General features: G+C 34.3%; 1 protein-coding gene and 1 pseudogene across 8 annotated transcripts in view; one reads left to right on the top strand and one right to left on the bottom strand.

Moving 5' to 3' along the window:
• The window catches only part of PIP4K (phosphatidylinositol 5-phosphate 4-kinase), a 1,849,876-nt gene that overhangs the window by 1,678,325 nt on the left and 152,603 nt on the right, over positions 1–18,948 (top strand). The gene's annotated exons all lie outside the window — the stretch shown is intronic.
• LOC137234695 (putative nuclease HARBI1) lies at positions 11,107–12,388 on the bottom strand (annotated as a pseudogene).

The following is an 18,948-nucleotide window of genomic DNA, read 5'->3' as shown; positions in this document are numbered from 1 at the left end:
TCTCATAAAAAACTTCAATCAATTCTGCAATCATCCCCCTAATCCCGGAGTGGGCCGAAATTTTTTTTTATTTAATTGAAAAAAAAACTTTAAAATTTTTTTTGTATTTTTTCCGAAAAGTACATTTAAAACATATTTAAAAAAAAAAATGATCCCAAACGGTTAATTTTTGAAAAAGTTATAGCAAAACACCGTTTTTTTCAAAATATTTAAAACTTATTTTGAGTCGTATAGTATATATATATATATATATTTTCGCAATTTCAGCCCCATTTTAACAGCTAGTAGCTTAAAATTTCACCAAATGCTTACGTATGTAGCATATATTGTTGTCTGAAAAAATCATACTATATATACTATGTATACCACCGATCTTTATGATTTTTTCAGACAACAATATCCGCTATATACGTAAGCATTCGTTGAAATTTGAAGCCTCTAGCTCTTAAAATAGGGCAGTAATACGAAAAAATTTTTATCTGAACAATCCGTTGTGGGGATATATACTATATATACGACCGATCTCATCAATTTTTTCAGACAACAATATGTGCAATATACGAAAGTATATGGTGAAGGTTGAAGCTTCAATCTGATAAATTGAGGAAGATGTGACAAAAATCCTCTTTTTCTGAAAAATCGGTTGTATGGAGGATATATGCTATAGTGGTTCGATCCGGTCGGTTCCGACAAATGTCTAATCCGACACCCAAATACACACGCTCACCAAATTTTATCAAGATTACTCAAAAATTGAGGGACTAGTTTGCATACAAACAGACAGACGGACAGACGGACATGGCTAAATCAACTCAGCTCTTCATCTTGATTATTTCGGTATACCTAATGGTGCGTCTATCTAATGTCCTTTAAGGACTTACAGTTTTGGGATTCGTGACGAAATTAATATACCATTTCATTTTCATGAAAAGTATAAAAATAGAAATCATATGAAAACGAAAAGAAATAAAACGAAATGATATGAAACTATATGAAATGAAATAAATAAAATAGATTATTAATAAGTGAAACGAAATGAAACGGAAGGAATTAATTGAATTTCAATAAGATGAAATGAATAGACATGGAATTAAATGAAATGAAATGTAACGGAAAGAAGTGAAATGAAACAGATGAAAATGAACTGAAACGAAAAAATATGAAATTAAACGAAATAAAATGAAATGAAAATAAATAGAATAAAATGAAGCGATATGGAAAAGAAACAAAAAAAAAATCATGAAACTATATGAAATGAAACGGAATGATATAAAATTAAATGAAAAATATATAAATCATTTGGAAATGAAAATAAATAAAACGAAATGATATGAAACTATATAAAATGAAACTAAATAAAATGGAATATTATGAAGTTAAACGAAATGAAATGGAATGAAATGCTTGAAATTAAATTAGGTAACATGAAACGCCATGGAATTAAGTTAACCGAAACGAAATTAAATAAAATAAAGTTGAGTTAAACGGAATGCAATGAAATGAAATAGAACCAAATGAAGTAAAATGCTATGTAGTAAACGAAATAATATGAAATTGAGTGAAATGGAATAAAATAAAACGAAATGGAATAAAATTGAAACGAATGAAATGAAAAGAAATAAAATGGAAAAAAACTAAAAGAAATGAAAGAAAACGAGAAGAAATCTAATGAAATAATAGCTATAAAATGGTAACGGAATAAAATTAAATAGCATGTATTATTTGAAGGGCGTGCGTTGGTCGTGCTTGAAATGCAGATCCACGGCAGTGGATCTTTTTAAGCTTTTCAAAAATACCCGAAACGCATTCTCTGAAATCGGTAAGGAACTTTCTACATTGGGGGAAAATTCAAGTATTATGAAAACTTGTTTAAAACTTTAAAACGTTTTACTCATTCAGCTGCTAATGCTAATAGCGACAGCCGTGAAAGAAAACAAAAACGAACTGATGTGTCGGCTGGCGTACTGACCCTAGACCCCGTTCAAAACATCCAGAACCCAATCGTTCCCACACCCAGCACGATAGAATTAATAAACTTAGCATCTCCAAGTCCACTTACAGTAGAGCCTTCAACACCAAAGGCACCTCCAACAATGCCAGCAGCTTGAGCCTGGAACTAGGAAGTTGATTATAGTCCCTCCTAAGAATCGATATTCGTGTCAAGATTTGAGAGGGATACTACTGAGGAGATCTGAATATCTCCTCAAAAAGGAAAACCGAGCTCGTAATAATTCAGAAATTTAGTTTTAGTTATGAAAGAAACGTATCTTCCTTTAGATTAGATGTACGATTTTTGGCCCCCTGGGGACTTGTGCGAGAATTTGAATATAGGCGGAATAAGAGTATTGCAAACTTAGCAAAGATCCCTCTTAATAACACTGAGTCAAAAAACTGAACGTAAAATCTGCTTTAGATATATTTTACCAAATGTTAGAAGCTTAAACACCAAATTAACAGAACTAGTTTTAAAATCATTTAACTTAAGTGACGATATAATTGCTTTTACCGAAACTTGGCTGAAACCTCATGTCTTTAATTCAGAGATCCTCTGTAATGACTACCAAATATATAGAAATGACCGCCTGAACAGAGTTGGAGGTGGAGTTCTGCTTGCTGTACACTGTTCAATACCATCTGAAGAGATTAGCGTATCCGCCATCGATACAACTGAGTTCTTGTGCGTACGCATTCAACTAGCAAATATCCACATTTATTTAGCTATCTGTTATATCCCGCCATCTTCTGAACTGTCCGTTTATATGCATAATTTTTCCGTGCTAAAAACTGTTAATTCGATGCTAAACCTTCCGTTTCCATTATTGTCTTGGGTGTCTTCAATATACCGCACATATCATGGTGAATCTCTGACTTTAATATCGTACCAGTTTCGTCAAAATCTTCCAACAATGAATTTCTAGACGGAATGGCTGAACTGTGTTTCTTCAACAAATCAACATCCAATCGAATAAATTCGGAAAAGTATTAGATTTACCCTTCGTGGGTGATGACTCTAAATATTCCATTAGTCGATGCCAACCCATTATTGAACCTGAAGATGCTTACCACCCTTCCCTCAAAATAGTTTACGAAGTGGTAAGTAGTGCTCGTAACTGCGGCAATAAACGATACAAGCCCTGTTATCGCTTTGACTTTGCGAAGGCCAATTTAAAAAAATTAAATCGTGATTTATCTCGAACAGTGTGGCCAATAACAAATGCTGATGTGGAGCAAAGCGTTTCTCACTTTTACAATACCATTTACAGTCTTTTTTAAAATTACGTACCTAAGCGGATTTGTGTACATTCCGAAACAAACAAAGTATGGTTCACTAAAGAGCTGAAAATATTAAAGAATAAAAAGTCTCGGTCTTTCAAGTTGTTCAAAAAGACGGGTTTACATAACCATTACTTACAGTACTCGATTCTACGCTGCAAGTATTTTCAATTAAACAAAAAGTATTACAAAGCTTATCTTTGTACAATGAAAAGAAATATAACTTGCAACCCGAAGGCATTTTACGCATTCGTAAACTCTAAACGTCGCTCTGCGTGGTTTCCATCATCCATGAAATTCCAAGATAATATTACCAGCGATGATCAAGAGATCGCCGGCTTCTTTGCGGAATTTTTCAAATCAAATTACTCTATTGAGACCAACGTTTCGCCTAATGAATACCCATACCATATTGATTCGTCTTATTCAATCAGAGCTCCATTTATTACGCATATTGTCACTTGCGAAGCGAATGAAAATTTTGTCGAATTTCGCGGTCTCGAATTGCGAGATGCGAATCGCTAGCGAATTCGCCAAAAAAAAAGTCGAATGAGTGACGAAGATGTATTTGTCGAATTGCCACAAGCGAAAAAATCATATTCGCTTCGCCAAATCTGTCAAAATTTGTCGAATGCTTATTTTGTTCGCGCTTGAAAATAGAAAAGGACGCATTGGCATTTATTTGAATGTTTTCAATTGAAAAAAGTAAATAAATTGAATAAATAAATAAAAGTGAGTAATTCATTTAATTAAATTGAGTTATTGGTTTGAATAAATGAAGTTTTCAGAATGAGAAGAACAACGCCGCAGCAATTCGAGCTGGTCGAGCTGATGGAAAATAATCCAGACGTCGCCAGAGGCATGGGGAATTTTGGAGAGACCAGGAGGAGCAGGGCTGAATTGTGGGACCATTTCGCCACGGATCTTAACTCCATAGGTCCTCCAATCCGTAACGGGCGCGAGTGGAACAAGGTAAGAAGAATAGACCTGCACGAATAATACAAAAGTATACATCGCAGAATCGCGGCATCGTAGCATCGTACGGTTACTGACTGGAGTCACTTTTGATACTTAAGGCTGTTTTACATGAGTCGAATTACTGATGGTTTTTTTTACTCCCAACTCAATTCAACCATCATATACAAGTAGGCGCTTTGTTTGAGAAAATTTACCAGGAAATCGACTCGAGTAAAGCAGCTTTACCTGCTAACGTATCTACTCGGGTATGTTACTGGCATTGTGAAGGGTGCAGAGATGGGCCCTAGGTTTGGTTAGATCCTAGCTCCGAGCCACCGCCTACTATTTTTCTGATAATACCCGATAAGATACTTGACCAATTAGTTTCAAAAGTAACCGTACGATATCACGATGCAAGTTTCCAAAGTAACTGACAACGTGATCATCGTCAGAAGCGTTACTTAGTTATATACCCGAACCATCGTATCCGTGCAGGCCTCTAGTAGTAACTGAATTGTATTCTGCGTGTCAGTTCATACTTTTTTTACTATTTGTCTTAGTTTTGGTTAGATTATAAGTTGAAGCTTAAAAAACAGGTTTCTACAAACCGCAGCGAGATCGTAGCCACTGGAGGAGGACCGTACGCCCAGCGTACTTTATCTGCGCTAGAGAAATCCGTGGATGAACTACTGAACCTCCAAGAAACCGCCAACCCGACAAGACAGTCCTTTGGAACCAATAATCCGGGTGATAACGGTCGTGGAACCAATAATCCGGGTAATAACGGGGGTGAGAGTGACAACACGAGTGAGAGCGAAACCGAGGGTGAAGAAGATCCTCGAGACTTAAATATCACTCCAAGTTCATCGACTCCCCGTCCGAGGATGACACTGGAGGATCGCGAAAATATGCACTTGAAGGCACTTGAAAAGCAGGGAGAAATGCAAAAAACCCTTTGCGAGGGAATTACAAAAATGACGGAAAAATTAGACGAAATGGCAAGATATGCTAGAAAAAGGTACGAACTCAAAAAAGACCAAATAAAACTATTGAAAAAGAAAGAAGAGAAAAAAAAGGAAGAAAGTGTTGAAAGAAAAACCCAACACAAAGAAAAAATGTAGATGAAAATGAATGAGTTGGAACAGCTAGAAACTTAAAATTTCACCAAATGCTTACGTATGTAGCATATATTGTTGTCTGAAAAAATCATACTATATATACCACCATATATATACTATGTATACCACCGATCTTTATGATTTTTTCATACAACAATATCCGCTATATACGTAAGCATTCGTTGAAATTTGAAGCCTCTAGCTCCTAAAATAGGGCAGTAATACGAAAAAATTTTTATCTGAACAATCCGTTGTGGGGATATATACTATATATACGACCGATCTCATCAATTTTTTCAGACAACAATATGTGCAATATACGAAAGTATATGGTGAAGATTGAAGCTTCAATCTGATAAATTGAGGAAGATGTGACAAAAATCCTCTTTTTCTGAAAAATCGGTTGTATGGAGGATATATGCTATAGTGGTCCGATCCGGTCGGTTCCGACAAATGTCTAATCCGACACCCAAATACACACGCACACCAAATTTTATCAAGATTACTCAAAAACTGAGGGACTAGTTTGCATACAAACAGACAGACGGACAGACGGACATGGCTAAATCAACTCAGCTCTTCATCCTGATTATTTCGGTATACCTAATGGTGCGTCTATCTAATGTCCTTTAAGGACTTACAGTTTTGGGATTCGTGACGAAATTAATATACCATTTCATTTGCATGAAAAGTATAAAAATAGAAATCATATGAAAACGAAAAGAAATAAAACGAAATGATATGAAACTATATGAAATGAAACTAAATAAAATAGATTATTAATAAGTGAAACGAAATGAAATGGAAGGAATTAATTGAATTTCAATAAGATGAAATGAATAGATATGGAATTAAATGAAATGAAATGAAATGAAACGGAAAGAAGTGAAATGAAACAGATGAAAATGAACTGAAACGAAAAAATATGAAATTAAACGAAATAAAATGAAATGAAAATAAATAGAATAAAATGAAGCGATATGGAAAAGAAACAAAAAAAAAAAAATCATGAAACTATATGAAATGAAACGGAATGATATAAAATTAAATGAAAAATATATAAATCATTTGGAAATGAAAAGAAATAAAACGAAATGATATGAAACTATATAAAATGAAACTAAATAAAATGGAATATTATGAAGTTAAACGAAATGAAATGGAAGGAAATGCTTGAAATTAAATTAGGTAACATGAAACGCCATGGAATTAAGTGAAACGAAACGAAATTAAATAAAATAAAGTTGACTTAAATGGAATGCAATGAAATGAAATAGAACCAAATGAAGTAAAATGCTATGTAGTAAATGAAATAATATGAAATTGAGTGAAATGGAATAAAATAAAACGAAATGGAATAAAATTGAAACGAATGAAATGAAAAGAAATAAAATGGAAAAAAACTAAAAGAAATGAAAGAAAACGAGAAGAAATCTAATGAAATAATAGCTATAAAATGGCAACGGAATAAAATTAAATAGCATGTATTATTTGAAGGGCGTGCGTTGGTCGTGCTTGAAATGTAGATCCACGGCAGTGGATCTTTTTAAGCTTTTCAAAAATACCCGAAACGCATTCTCTGAAATCGGTAAGGAACTTTCTACATTGGGGGAAAATTCAAGTATTATGAAAACTTGTTTAAAACTTTAAAATGTTTTACCCATTCAGCTGCTAATGCTAATAGCGACAGCCGTGAAAGCAAACAAAAACGAACTGATGTGTCGGCTGGCGTACTGACCCTAGACCCCGTTCAAAACATCCAGAACCCAATCGTTCCCACACCCAGCACGATAGAATTAATAAACTTAGCATCTCCAAGTCCACTTACAGTAGAGCCTTCAACACCAAAGGCACCTCCAACAATACCAGCAGCTTGAGCCTGGAACTAGGAAGTTGATTGTAGTCCCTCCTAAGAATCGATATTCGTGTCAAGATTCGAGAGGGATACTACTGAGGAGATCTGAATATCTCCTCAAAAAGGAAAACCGAGCTCGTAACAATTCGGAAATTTAGTTTTAGTTATGAAAGAAACGTATCTTCCTTTAGATTAGATGTACGATTTTTGGCCCCCTGGGGACTTGTGCGAGAATTTGAATATAGGCGGAATAAGAGTATTGCAAACTTAGCAAAGATCCCTCTTAATAACACTGAGTCAAAAAACTGAACGTAAAATCTGCTTTAGATATATTTTACCAAATGTTAGAAGCTTAAACACCAAATTAACAGAACTGGTTTTAAAATCATTTAACTTAAGTGACGATATAACTGCTATTACCGAAACTTGGCTGAAACCTCATGTCTTTAATTCAGAGATCCTCTGTAATGACTACCAAATATATAGAAATGACCGCCTGAACAGAGTTGGAGGTGGAGTTCAATAACTAATGCTGATGTGGAGCAAAGCGTTTCTCACTTTTACAATACCATTTACAGTCTTTTTTAAAATTACGTACCTAAGCGGATTTGTGTACATTCCGAAACAAACAAAGTATGGTTCACTAAAGAGCTGAAAATTTTAAAGAATAAAAAGTCTCGGTCTTTCAAGTTGTTCAAAAAGATGGGTTTACATAACCATTACTTACAGTACTCGATTCTACGCTGCAAGTATTTTCAATTAAACAAAAAGTATTACAAAGCTTATCTTTGTACAATGAAAAGAAATATAACTTGCAACCCGAAGGCATTTTACGCATTCGTAAACTCTAAACGTCGCTCTGCGTGGTTTCCATCATCCATGAAATTCCAAGATAATATTACCAGCGATGATCAAGAGATCGCCGGCTTCTTTGCGGAATTTTTCAAATCAAATTACTCTATTGAGACCAACGTTTCGCCTAATGAATACCCATACCATATTGATTCGTCTTATTCAATCAGAGCTCCATTTATTACGCATATTGTCACTTACGAAGCGAATGAAAATTTTGTCGAATTTCGCGGTCTCGAATTGCGAGATGCGAATCGCTAGCGAATTCGCCAAAAAAAGTCGAATGAGTGACGAAGATGTATTTGTCGAATTGCCGCAAGCGAAAAAATCATATTCGCTTCGCCAAATCTGTCAAAATTTGTCGAATGCTTATTTTGTTCGCGCTTGAAAATAGAAAAGGACGCATTGGCATTTATTTGAATGTTTTCAATTGAAAAAAGTAAATAAATTGAATAAATAAATAAAAGTGAGTAATTCATTTAATTAAATTGAGTTATTGGTTTGAATAAATGAAGTTTTCAGAATGAGAAGAACAACGCCGCAGCAATTCCAAAAGCTGGTCGAGCTGATGGAAAATAATCCAGACGTCGCCAGAGGCATGGGGAATTTTGGAGAGACCAGGAGGAGCAGGGCTGAATTGTGGGACCATTTCGCCACGGATCTTAACTCCATAGGTCCTCCAATCCGTAACGGGCGCGAGTGGAACAAGGTAAGAAGAATAGACCTGCACGAATAATACAAAAGTATACATCGCAGAATCGCGGCATCGTAGCATCGTACGGTTACTGACTGGAGTCACTTTTGATACTTAAGGCTGTTTTACATGAGTCGAATTACTGATGGTTTTTTTTACTCCCAACTCAATTCAACCATCATATACAAGTAGGCGCTTTGTTTGAGAAAATTTACCAGGAAATCGACTCGAGTAAAGCAGCTTTACCTGCTAACGTATCTATTCGGGTATGTTACTGGCATTGTGAAGGGTGCAGAGATGGGCCCTAGGTTTGGTTAGATCCTAGCTCCGAGCCACCGCCTACTATTTTTCTGATAATACCCGATAAGATACTTGACCAATTAGTTTCAAAAGTAACCGTACGATATCACGATGCAAGTTTCCAAAGTAACTGACAACGTGATCATCGTCAGAAGCGTTACTTAGTTATATACCCGAACCATCGTATCCGTGCAGGCCTCTAGTAGTAACTGAATTGTATTCTGCGTGTCAGTTCATACTTTTTTTACTATTTATCTTAGGTTTGGTTAGATTATAAGTTGAAGCTTAAAAAACAGGTTTCTACAAACCGCAGCGAGATCGTAGCCACTGGAGGAGGACCGTACGCCCAGCGTACTTTATCTGCGCTAGAGAGATCCGTGGATGAACTACTGAACCTCCAAGAAGCCGCCAACCCGACAGGACAGTCCTTTGGAACCAATAATCCGGGTGATAACGGGCGTGGAACCAATAATCCGGGTAATAACGGGGGTGAGATTGACAACACGAGTGAGAGCGAAACCGAGGGTGAAGAAGATCCTCGAGACTTAAATATCACTCCAAGTTCATCGACTCCCCGTCCGAGGATGACACTGGAGGATCGCGAAAATATGCTCTTGAAGGCACTTGAAAAGCAGGGAGAAATGCAAAAAACCCTTTGGGAGGGAATTACAAAAATTACGGAAAAATTAGACGAAATGGCAAGATATGCTAGAAAAACGTACGAACTCAAAAAAGACCAAATAAAACTATTGAAAAAGAAAGAAGAGAAAAAAAAGGAAGAAAGTGTTGAAAGAAAAAGCCAACACAAAGAAAAAATGTAGATGAAAATGAATGAGTTGGAACTGAAAACCTTGAAATATAATCTAAGGAAATAATAAAATCGTCCAACTACTTTCAGTTTCATTTCTATTTTTTCTTTACGTGACTGAATTTGTGTTTATTTTTATTTATTTTATTTTCTAATGAAGTACTGAATTAATATGTGGTTTATTTTAAACTAGTTTTTAAGTATAATATATCCCAGTTCATAATTATAAGATCACCCATATTGGCATGTTCTAATTTTTTTTAACATTTCGTATTAGTTTTTATTTTTTGCTAATGGGATTCCAAATTAAGACCCCTTAATTCGATACTCCAAACTTTGTGAACATTTTGTAAAAGTTAAAAAAGGTTTTGAAATATCTTGATCATGTTTTCAAATATTTCAAACATCTGAACCGAAGTTATATTTCTGTATCCCATTAAATTGTAACTCTTAAGGCCAACTCGCCGAACGGGTTAGATCTATGTTAGTTTTTAAAATTATTTACTGGAGGCATCATATACTTTCATATGAAGGAAAGTTTAATGGGCTACAAAAAGGTATTTTCAGTTCTGAGGTTTAAATTATTAAAAAGAAATTTCAACATTTCTAAAAACGTCTTTTAACCTTTAAAAACTTCCACATAGTTTAGAGCGTATATTTGTACACGACTCCTATTTTGGTATTCTATTAGCAAAAAAACTTACCTAAACGAAATAATACAAAAAAATAGAACATGTTAAAATGAGTGGCCTTATACTTATGAAATAAGCAGCAATAACCTAATACGCATATCGTCTGAAATAAATATTTGATTTTTATTTATTTACTTGTAGTAATAATATATATGTACCTTCATCATTTTATAAGTCTGAATTGAATTGTTGATTTTTATTAAATAAATGAAATAAAAATTAAGCAATTGTCCATTTTATGATTTCAATTTGATCCTATTTCAATTTAATTCATAGGAATTTCAATAAAATCTTCATATTTTAAAATTTGTATTTTTTTGCTTTTAGCTTGGGAATAAAATACAGCTAATAGAACTTAAAGTTCATTATGGACAATAAAAGTAATTTCAGTACATTCCTTAGCTCACTAGCATCACTGTATTCAAATACAAAATATAGGTACAAATTAATACTGTTGTCCATTTCCCCTAGTGTGGCCTTGACCTCGATAACTCTTCTAAACCTAACAAATTCCTAACCAACCTAGCTCAAAATTTCAATAGGTGACACGAGGGTAAACTTTTTTCTACAAAAGAAAACGCCATTAAAACGGCCCTACTCGTTTTACAGTAAAGCATCAGCTATTTGTCTTCTGCGACGCTCTCCTGGTGTACCGTTGCCATCTTCATTACTTGGCTCCGACGTTACAATGACGTCAGTAAAAATTTCTGCTTCGTCTGGATTCGAAATTTCTTACAAATATTGTGCAAAGCGCAACATATGTTTATAATCGATTTAACTTTGTCAGGATTGTAGTGCATTTTTCTGAGGAGACATCTGAAACGGCATTTCAGAACTCCGATCGTACGTTCTATGATGTTTCTACCCGGAATCACCTACAAATAAGTATATTTTTTTTAATATTACGTCATAAAAGGTAAGGGTATTCGAACTTGATTCGTTACTCCTTTCGTCGATAGTTTTGAGTAACGAGCTAAGTCTTAATATCCCTATTATATTTGTGTTGATGTAACTAGCAAAATTACCTAAATAAATAAAGTTATCGCCGCTAAGATGCATATTTTTCAAATGACTTTTTAATGAACTATTATTCCACACAAACGAATCATGTGTTGAACCAGCACACAAACCGGATATTCATGTCATGATTGCAAGCCTGAAATATACAATTTACTAACAACAATATTTTATGTATCCATGTCTTGAAAACTTACAATCATCGCATATATGCTAAAAAACCCTTTTCTATTCAGATAGAGGTGTCTATTTGTGCTGGGAGCATAAATCGCAATATGCGTACCATCAACACAGCCAATCACGTTGGGTATTCCTGACCTGATGAAAAATTTGCTCTTTGCCTGTTGCTTTTCCTGTTCTGTCATTTCGGTTTTTATTGCCGCCCTGCAAATTTCTCTCTGCAGAATTGGTAGTATTTCCTTTAAAATGAGGGAAACTGTGGGTTGCGCAAGTCCCAAATGAAACTCATTCCCTACAGCTTGCTGATAACTGCCAAGGGCAAAAAAACGGAGTGTGCAACACAATTTTAGCATTGGCGTTACAGATGATGACAAGCGGCAGTGAAAACTGTCCTTGATTTTGTCCAGCACATACATAAATGCATCTTTGCTTAGCCGGAAATTTGCTATGAATCTAAAAACACACAAAAAATACACAAAAACTTTACATCATTTGAATAACCAATATGCACTGCACTTACACTGTGGACGGAAGCTCCATGGGATTGGAGTAATCTCTTATAAAACGCCACTGACGAAGAAGATCAACTCGCGGCCCAACATTGTAATTGTCTTCAAAAAAAATATCAGCGTTATAAAACATTTTTAACTTTATTTATTACTATTTAATAAACTTGTTTTTTACATTTCTGTTTGTGCACAAATAAATAATAAAAACAGATGACAGAAACGTCAAATTCGGATGAACTAATTAAATTTGTTTGAATGGCAATAACACATGGCAGTCGAATAAGTTAATTCGCCACTCACAATGCAAATTTGATGTGAATTCGTCAATCTGTTCGACTCGCAAAATATATTCGCTTCGCAAGTGACAATATGCGTATATATCTTCAGAAGATGTTTTATCTTATTTAAAAACTTTAAAGGTATCATATACTGTAAAAGGTTTGAAATAAAATAGACTGCGTTGTGAGTGATCAAAGCTCAATGCTTAATTGCTCTTTTATTCAAATGTTGTCAGCTTATTTATACAAAATTTTTCTAACATATTCTTAAATACATATTTACATTTAAGCATACATACTTACATACATATTTACCTTAAGCATACATACTTACATACCTACATACAACTTGATACAAAATATGTACCTACACACCTGTGTTGAGTTGTGACTTGTTGTGGGAAATGCAACGTTCGCAAATTTGCTTGAATGCAAATTTGTTTAGTTGTGTGTTGTACACACACCTGTATTAAATCGTGTGAATGGCTATGTCAGCAAGAATGAAAAATGCTTTTTATGTGTTGATGAACATTTAGACTATTTTTGTTACTGGGTAGCTGATTTAAATATTTGGCCTTAAATTGTTGGATGTTTACACTACATCTCCCTTTTTTTTTAGAATGCTCATGCATTCTCCAAATGCATAAGCATTTGTATCCATTCATTTGGAGAATGCATGAGCATTCTAATATAAATTAATTTTATATTTTGTATTTTATGTTTGTAGGTTGAAAATTTACTTATTCTATTAATTTAACTCTATTTTTTTGAATTATTATTTTCTTATTATTTATGATATTGCTATTCTCTATGTTACTGGGAAATTTTTGCTTATCCTATTCTAGATGGGATTAAAGTGTCATTATTTTTACTATCGATAGTTTCTACTTTATATGGAATTAGAGTAAAATTATTGTTTTTGTCGATCTAAAGGGCCCTTAATATCTATTATCTAACTTATGTCTTGATTCATTTTTTACTAACACTACATCTCCTATATTTATTTCCTTATAGTGAATATTTTTATCATAACTAATCTTTTGTTTTTCTTTAGCCTGGTTTACTAATTTATATGCTCTATCTTGCGCTATTTGTAACCTATGCTTAATTTCTTTGTCGTAAGCCTCATAATTGTATAATGGGCTTACTGTGTTTTCTCTTAAAAATTCGTAAGTCTGGGGTTTTTTGGCAAATACTAATTCGTATGGACAATAATTATGAACCGTATATGGGTAATATTGTAAGAATACGCAAAATATTTAAGATATTCATCCCAATCATTTTTGTCAATGGATATGTAGGAAAGTACGTATTCATTGAATGTTCTATGACTACGTTCAACTGTGCCTAAAGTTTGATGGTGGTAAGGTGTTGACGTTTTATGGTTTATTGCTAGAAGTTTGCATAATTCTTCAAATAAGCTATTTTTATATTCGCTTCCCATATCTGTTATAATTTTCTTCATGCAACCATACACTAGGATAAAATTTTCGAATATCGCTTTGGCTATTGTTTTTGCGTGTTTGCTGGGTATTGGTATTGCAACTAAATACTTAGTTAAGTCACATACTATAGTAACTGCATATTCATTTTCATTTTCCGACCTTGGAAGAGGGCCTATCGTATCTATTTTTACTGTGTCGAACGCTTTTGTGGGAGTTTCGGTTATAATCATAGGTTCTTTCAAGTTTTTTTATTATTTTATTTTTATTGCAATGAGTGCAGTTTTTGGTATATTTTCTGATGTCGTTTTTCATTCCTTTCCAATAGTGTTTTTGTTTTATTTTATTTGTCATGCGATTTATTCCTGGTTGGCCACCAGAAACAGGATCGTTATGAAATTTGTGAAGAATTTCTTTAATTTTTTCATTATTTGTCACGTGCATAACTTTTGGAGTTAATGCTATAATTAGATTTTTGAGAACTTTGGTACCAATTTCTTTAAATATGTCTACCCGGGCATAATTATCTTTAAACAATTTGTCTCCTAAGGTCAACTGAATTTTTCTAATTCCTAAATTGCCGGCTTCTTTTATAAGCCTGGCAAAGAATTGACCTAAATCAATCTTCGCCTCAACAATTAGATTTTTTATATTAATTTCGCTACAAATTTTCTTTCCTTTTTTGAAACGTAATTTCGGAGGATCGAAAACGAGCTGGACTAGTCTCTTTACTTCACATTTATTTAGCGCTTCAAATATTATTGGGTTCTCTTGGTGACTTTTTATTTCTTCATTTTTAATACTGGAATCTTTATTGTTATAATTTTTCTTAGTTTCCGATCTAGTCGCAACTTTTAATATTTTACACGCTTCTACCGATATTTGTTTTAGGTCTTTAATATCTATGCGTGAAAATGCGTCGGCTACATAATTTTCTTAACCTGCGATATACTCCACCTCGAAATCATATTCTTCCAGATCTAATCTGATTCGAGTTAATTTTGATGACGGATTTTTCACCGAAAATATGAATGGGGTCTGTGGTCTGTTTTGACCAAAAATTTTCTACCGTAAACGTATGGTCTAAAATATGTTATGGCGCAATGAATGGCTGCTAATTCTTTCTCAAATGTTGCTTTATTAATTTCTCTTTTAGTAAATGATCTTGATGCATAGGCAATTGGTAATTGTTTTCCTTCATAGACTTGGCTTAATACTGCTCCGCAAGCATATCCTCTTGCGTCAGCTGTTATACAAAATTCTTTATTGAAATCAGGATATTGTAGGATATTAGGGCCTATTAACGCAGCTTTCAAATAGTCAAAGGATTTTTTGCAATCCTCTGTCCAGTCGAAAACTACATTTTTCTTGCAAAGTCTTTTTATTATTCTAGAATATTCTGCAAAATTTGGGATAAATCTTCTGAAATAATTGCAAAATGCGACGAATCTTTTCGCCTCATCCGCATTTTTAGGTGTTGGGGAAATTTTTAACAATTTAGAACTTATTGGGGTCTGGCAAAATTCTTTTGCTTGTGCATTTATGACCAAGGTAAGTTACTTCTTGGTTGAAAAACAGGCATTTATCCGGATGTAATTTTAATTATATTTTCTACAATTTGCGAAAACATCTCGTAAATTTTTAATCATAAAATTTTCGGAGCAGCCTAATACGCCTAAATCGTCAATGTATGTTTTTAGTCATTTAGAGTTTTTTATTTTCAATTATTGTATTATCATTCAAGTTTTCTGTACGTATATTAAAATCTTGCAGTGTTGCATTTTTATTTGTTGTATTTATAATTCTAACAAATGTTTGTTGTGAATTTGCTAGTGTGTTTGCAATAAAAATACCTTCAGACAATTCTTGTTGTGGGATTAATAAATCTGAATTTTTATTTTCTATGTGATTTTGTTGAACTACTTCTGATCATGCGGGAATTGAAATACTATTGATTGTTGGATTGTTAGTCATCTGAATCATTACGTTTTCTGGGTAGTCATATGGTCTCAGTATTAGAATATCACCTTCTGTTTGATAATCCGAAATGCAATTATATTTTTTAATGAAATCTAATCCAAATATTCCATCACATGGGATTGGGAAAGTGTCTTCTACTACGTGAAATTTGTGTCTAATTAATAGGTAATCATCTTTTAAATCTGCTTTAACCGTGCCAATAGTGCTTGTTATTCCTTGACCAATTCCTCTTAGATCTGTTTTTTGAAAATTATTTATCGTGACATTACTGTCAATCTGCCCCTTTTTTATACTCAGTTGAGCAGAGCTCACAGAGTATATTAAGTTTGATTGCATAAGGGTTGGTTGTACAGGTATAAAGGAATCGAGATAGATATAGACTTCCATATATCAAAATCATCAGGATCGAAAAAAAATTTGATTTAGTCATGTCCGTCCGTCCGTCCGTTAACACGATAACTTGAGTAAATTTTGAGGTATCTTGATGAAATTTGATATGTAGGTTCCTGAGCACTCATCTCAGATTGCTATTTAAAATGAACGATATCGGACTATAACCACGCCCACTTTTTCGATATCGAAAATTTCGAAAAACCGAAAAAGTGCAATAATTCATTACCAAAGACAGATAAAGCGATGAAATTTGGTAGGTGAGTTGAACTTATGACTGTTGAAATACAATTCTATGTGCAACGTACATATTCATGCAACCCTGAACTTTGTCTGTTCCTTTTTCGCTTTGTATCCATTTTAATATATTCGGATTCTCAATTTCAACTGCAAAAGAATAAAACGCTTAATTTGTAAGCATTAACTTGTCTGTGCTTGATTTTTTCAATTGGACATGCAAAAGTAAGATAATAAAATTCCAACAGGTTATGGGCCCAGGTGCAAATTCCTGCGGTTCAAATGAAAAATAAAATAGTTTAATTGTTTTACGCAAAAAAAGCGAAAATGAGTTCATCACTTTTTAACATTGAGAAGTTGCATGAGTCCAACTACGACTCCTGGAGTATACAGCTAAAAAGTGTGTTGGTACTAAAAGAGCTATGGTCAATAACGTCAGGTGAAGAAAAATGTCCAGATGGGGATTCAAACGACAAGAAAGTGATGGAGTGGAAAGTCAACGATGAGAAGGCGACGGCAACTATAATGCTGAGTATAACAACCATGCAGATAGCTCATGTGAAGAATTGCAAGGCGTCAAGTGAGGCATGGAATACTCTTCGTGAGATTCATAGGCCAAAAGGACCGGTACGTAAGGTAACTTTGTTTAAGCAGCTCCGTGGTATGCGTGTGAGCGACGCGAGTGCATTCAACAGTATGTCTGTAAATTCACTGCGTTGGCAGAAAACCTTGAGGAAATTGGGGTAAGTCTCCAAGACGAATTTTTTGTCATTATGCTACTAGCAAGCTTGCCAAAATCTTTTGAGAATCTGGTTGTCGCATTGGAGTCTCGCGATGAATTACCCAAAATTAATTCAATAAAAATAAAATTGATAGAAGAAGGCGAACGACGTAAATCTTGTGGTGCGGAAAAACCCGAAAGTAGCGTACAAGCGTTAATGGTTCGAGAAAATTCTGTAAAAAGAAATAGTTCTATGAATTCAAAATCAATTGATGCTTGCAACATATCAAACAACAAGAACAAACGACACAACATGAAGTGCTACAGTTGTGGCAAAAAAGGCCACTTCGCTGCTCAGTGCAAAGAACGAAAAAACTCACACGTACAATACAATGGTGACAACTACAAAAGCAATGGACTATTTGCGGCGGTTAACAAACTTGTGTTACATACTGATGCTTGGTGTATCGATAGCGGCACATCTGCAGTGACCGCAACAAATTCTGCGAATTCGATGAGTATGAAGAAGAGATCATACTTGCTGGCAACAACAAAATGGTAGCGACTGGGAAAGGTGTTGTTCGTTTAAAAACGAACATGTTCGACGTCACATTGGTTGAAGTATTGTTTGTACCAGGACTACAATGTAATTTTATATCTGTTTCGAAGGCAGTTAACAGTGGATATAAAGTTGAATTTACAAAAAACAATGCAATGATTATAAATAAGCACGGAGCTATGATTTTGAGTGCTAATAAGGTATGTGATCTCTTTCTTTCTGAGCCCAATAAAAAGAAATTGTTTTTTGCATGCAAATCTGATGACGAGGCAATGAAATGGCATTCAAGATAAGGTCATCTGAATTTTGCTAGCTTGCGTCAGCTGAGCAACAACAATATGGTTCGTGGAATGAAAGTGAATATACAAACGGACGTAAATTGTACTTTGTTCATGACCACTAAATGTGCACAGCGGCCATACAGTAAGTCAGATAGCAGGGCAACAGATATTTTGGAATTGATTCACACTGATGTGTGTGGGACCATGAGGCATGAATCAATTGGTGATGCAAAATATGTACTAACGTTTATTGATGATAAAACACGATTTGTATTTGTATATTTTTTACAATGCAAAGACGAAGTATTTGATAAATTTAAGGAGTTTAAGCAAATGGTTGAGTGCCAAACCCAAAAAAGAATAAAAAAGCTTCGCAGTGATAATGGCACGGAATTTGTAAACAATGCGTTTGATAAGTTTCTTAAGGACCGCGGTATTGTGCGACAATTGACAGTGCCCTATACACCACAGAAAAACGGCATAGCTGAGAGACTAAATGGCACATTAATTGAAATGACATGGTGTATGATTGTAAGCTCTGGTGTAGATGAATCTTTGTGGGCTGAGGCTGTTAATACGGCGGCATATTTAAGAAACCGTGCACCAACAAAAGCATTGAATGATATGACACCATACGAAGCGTGGGATGGTTATAAGCCAGTAGTAGGGCATTTGCGTATATTTGGATCACGCGCGATAGCGTTAGATAAGACACAAAAAGATAAATTTAAACCAAGAGGCAAGGAGTATATCATGGTTGGTTACTCCGATACGTCAAAAGCGTACAGATTATATGACAAACAAA

This window comes from Eurosta solidaginis, chromosome X, assembly GCF_040869045.1.
Source record: "Eurosta solidaginis isolate ZX-2024a chromosome X, ASM4086904v1, whole genome shotgun sequence".
Taxonomy (NCBI): Eukaryota; Metazoa; Arthropoda; class Insecta; order Diptera; family Tephritidae; genus Eurosta; species Eurosta solidaginis.
Note: the sequence above shows the minus strand (reverse complement) of the source record. Positions and strands in the feature narration are given on the sequence as shown.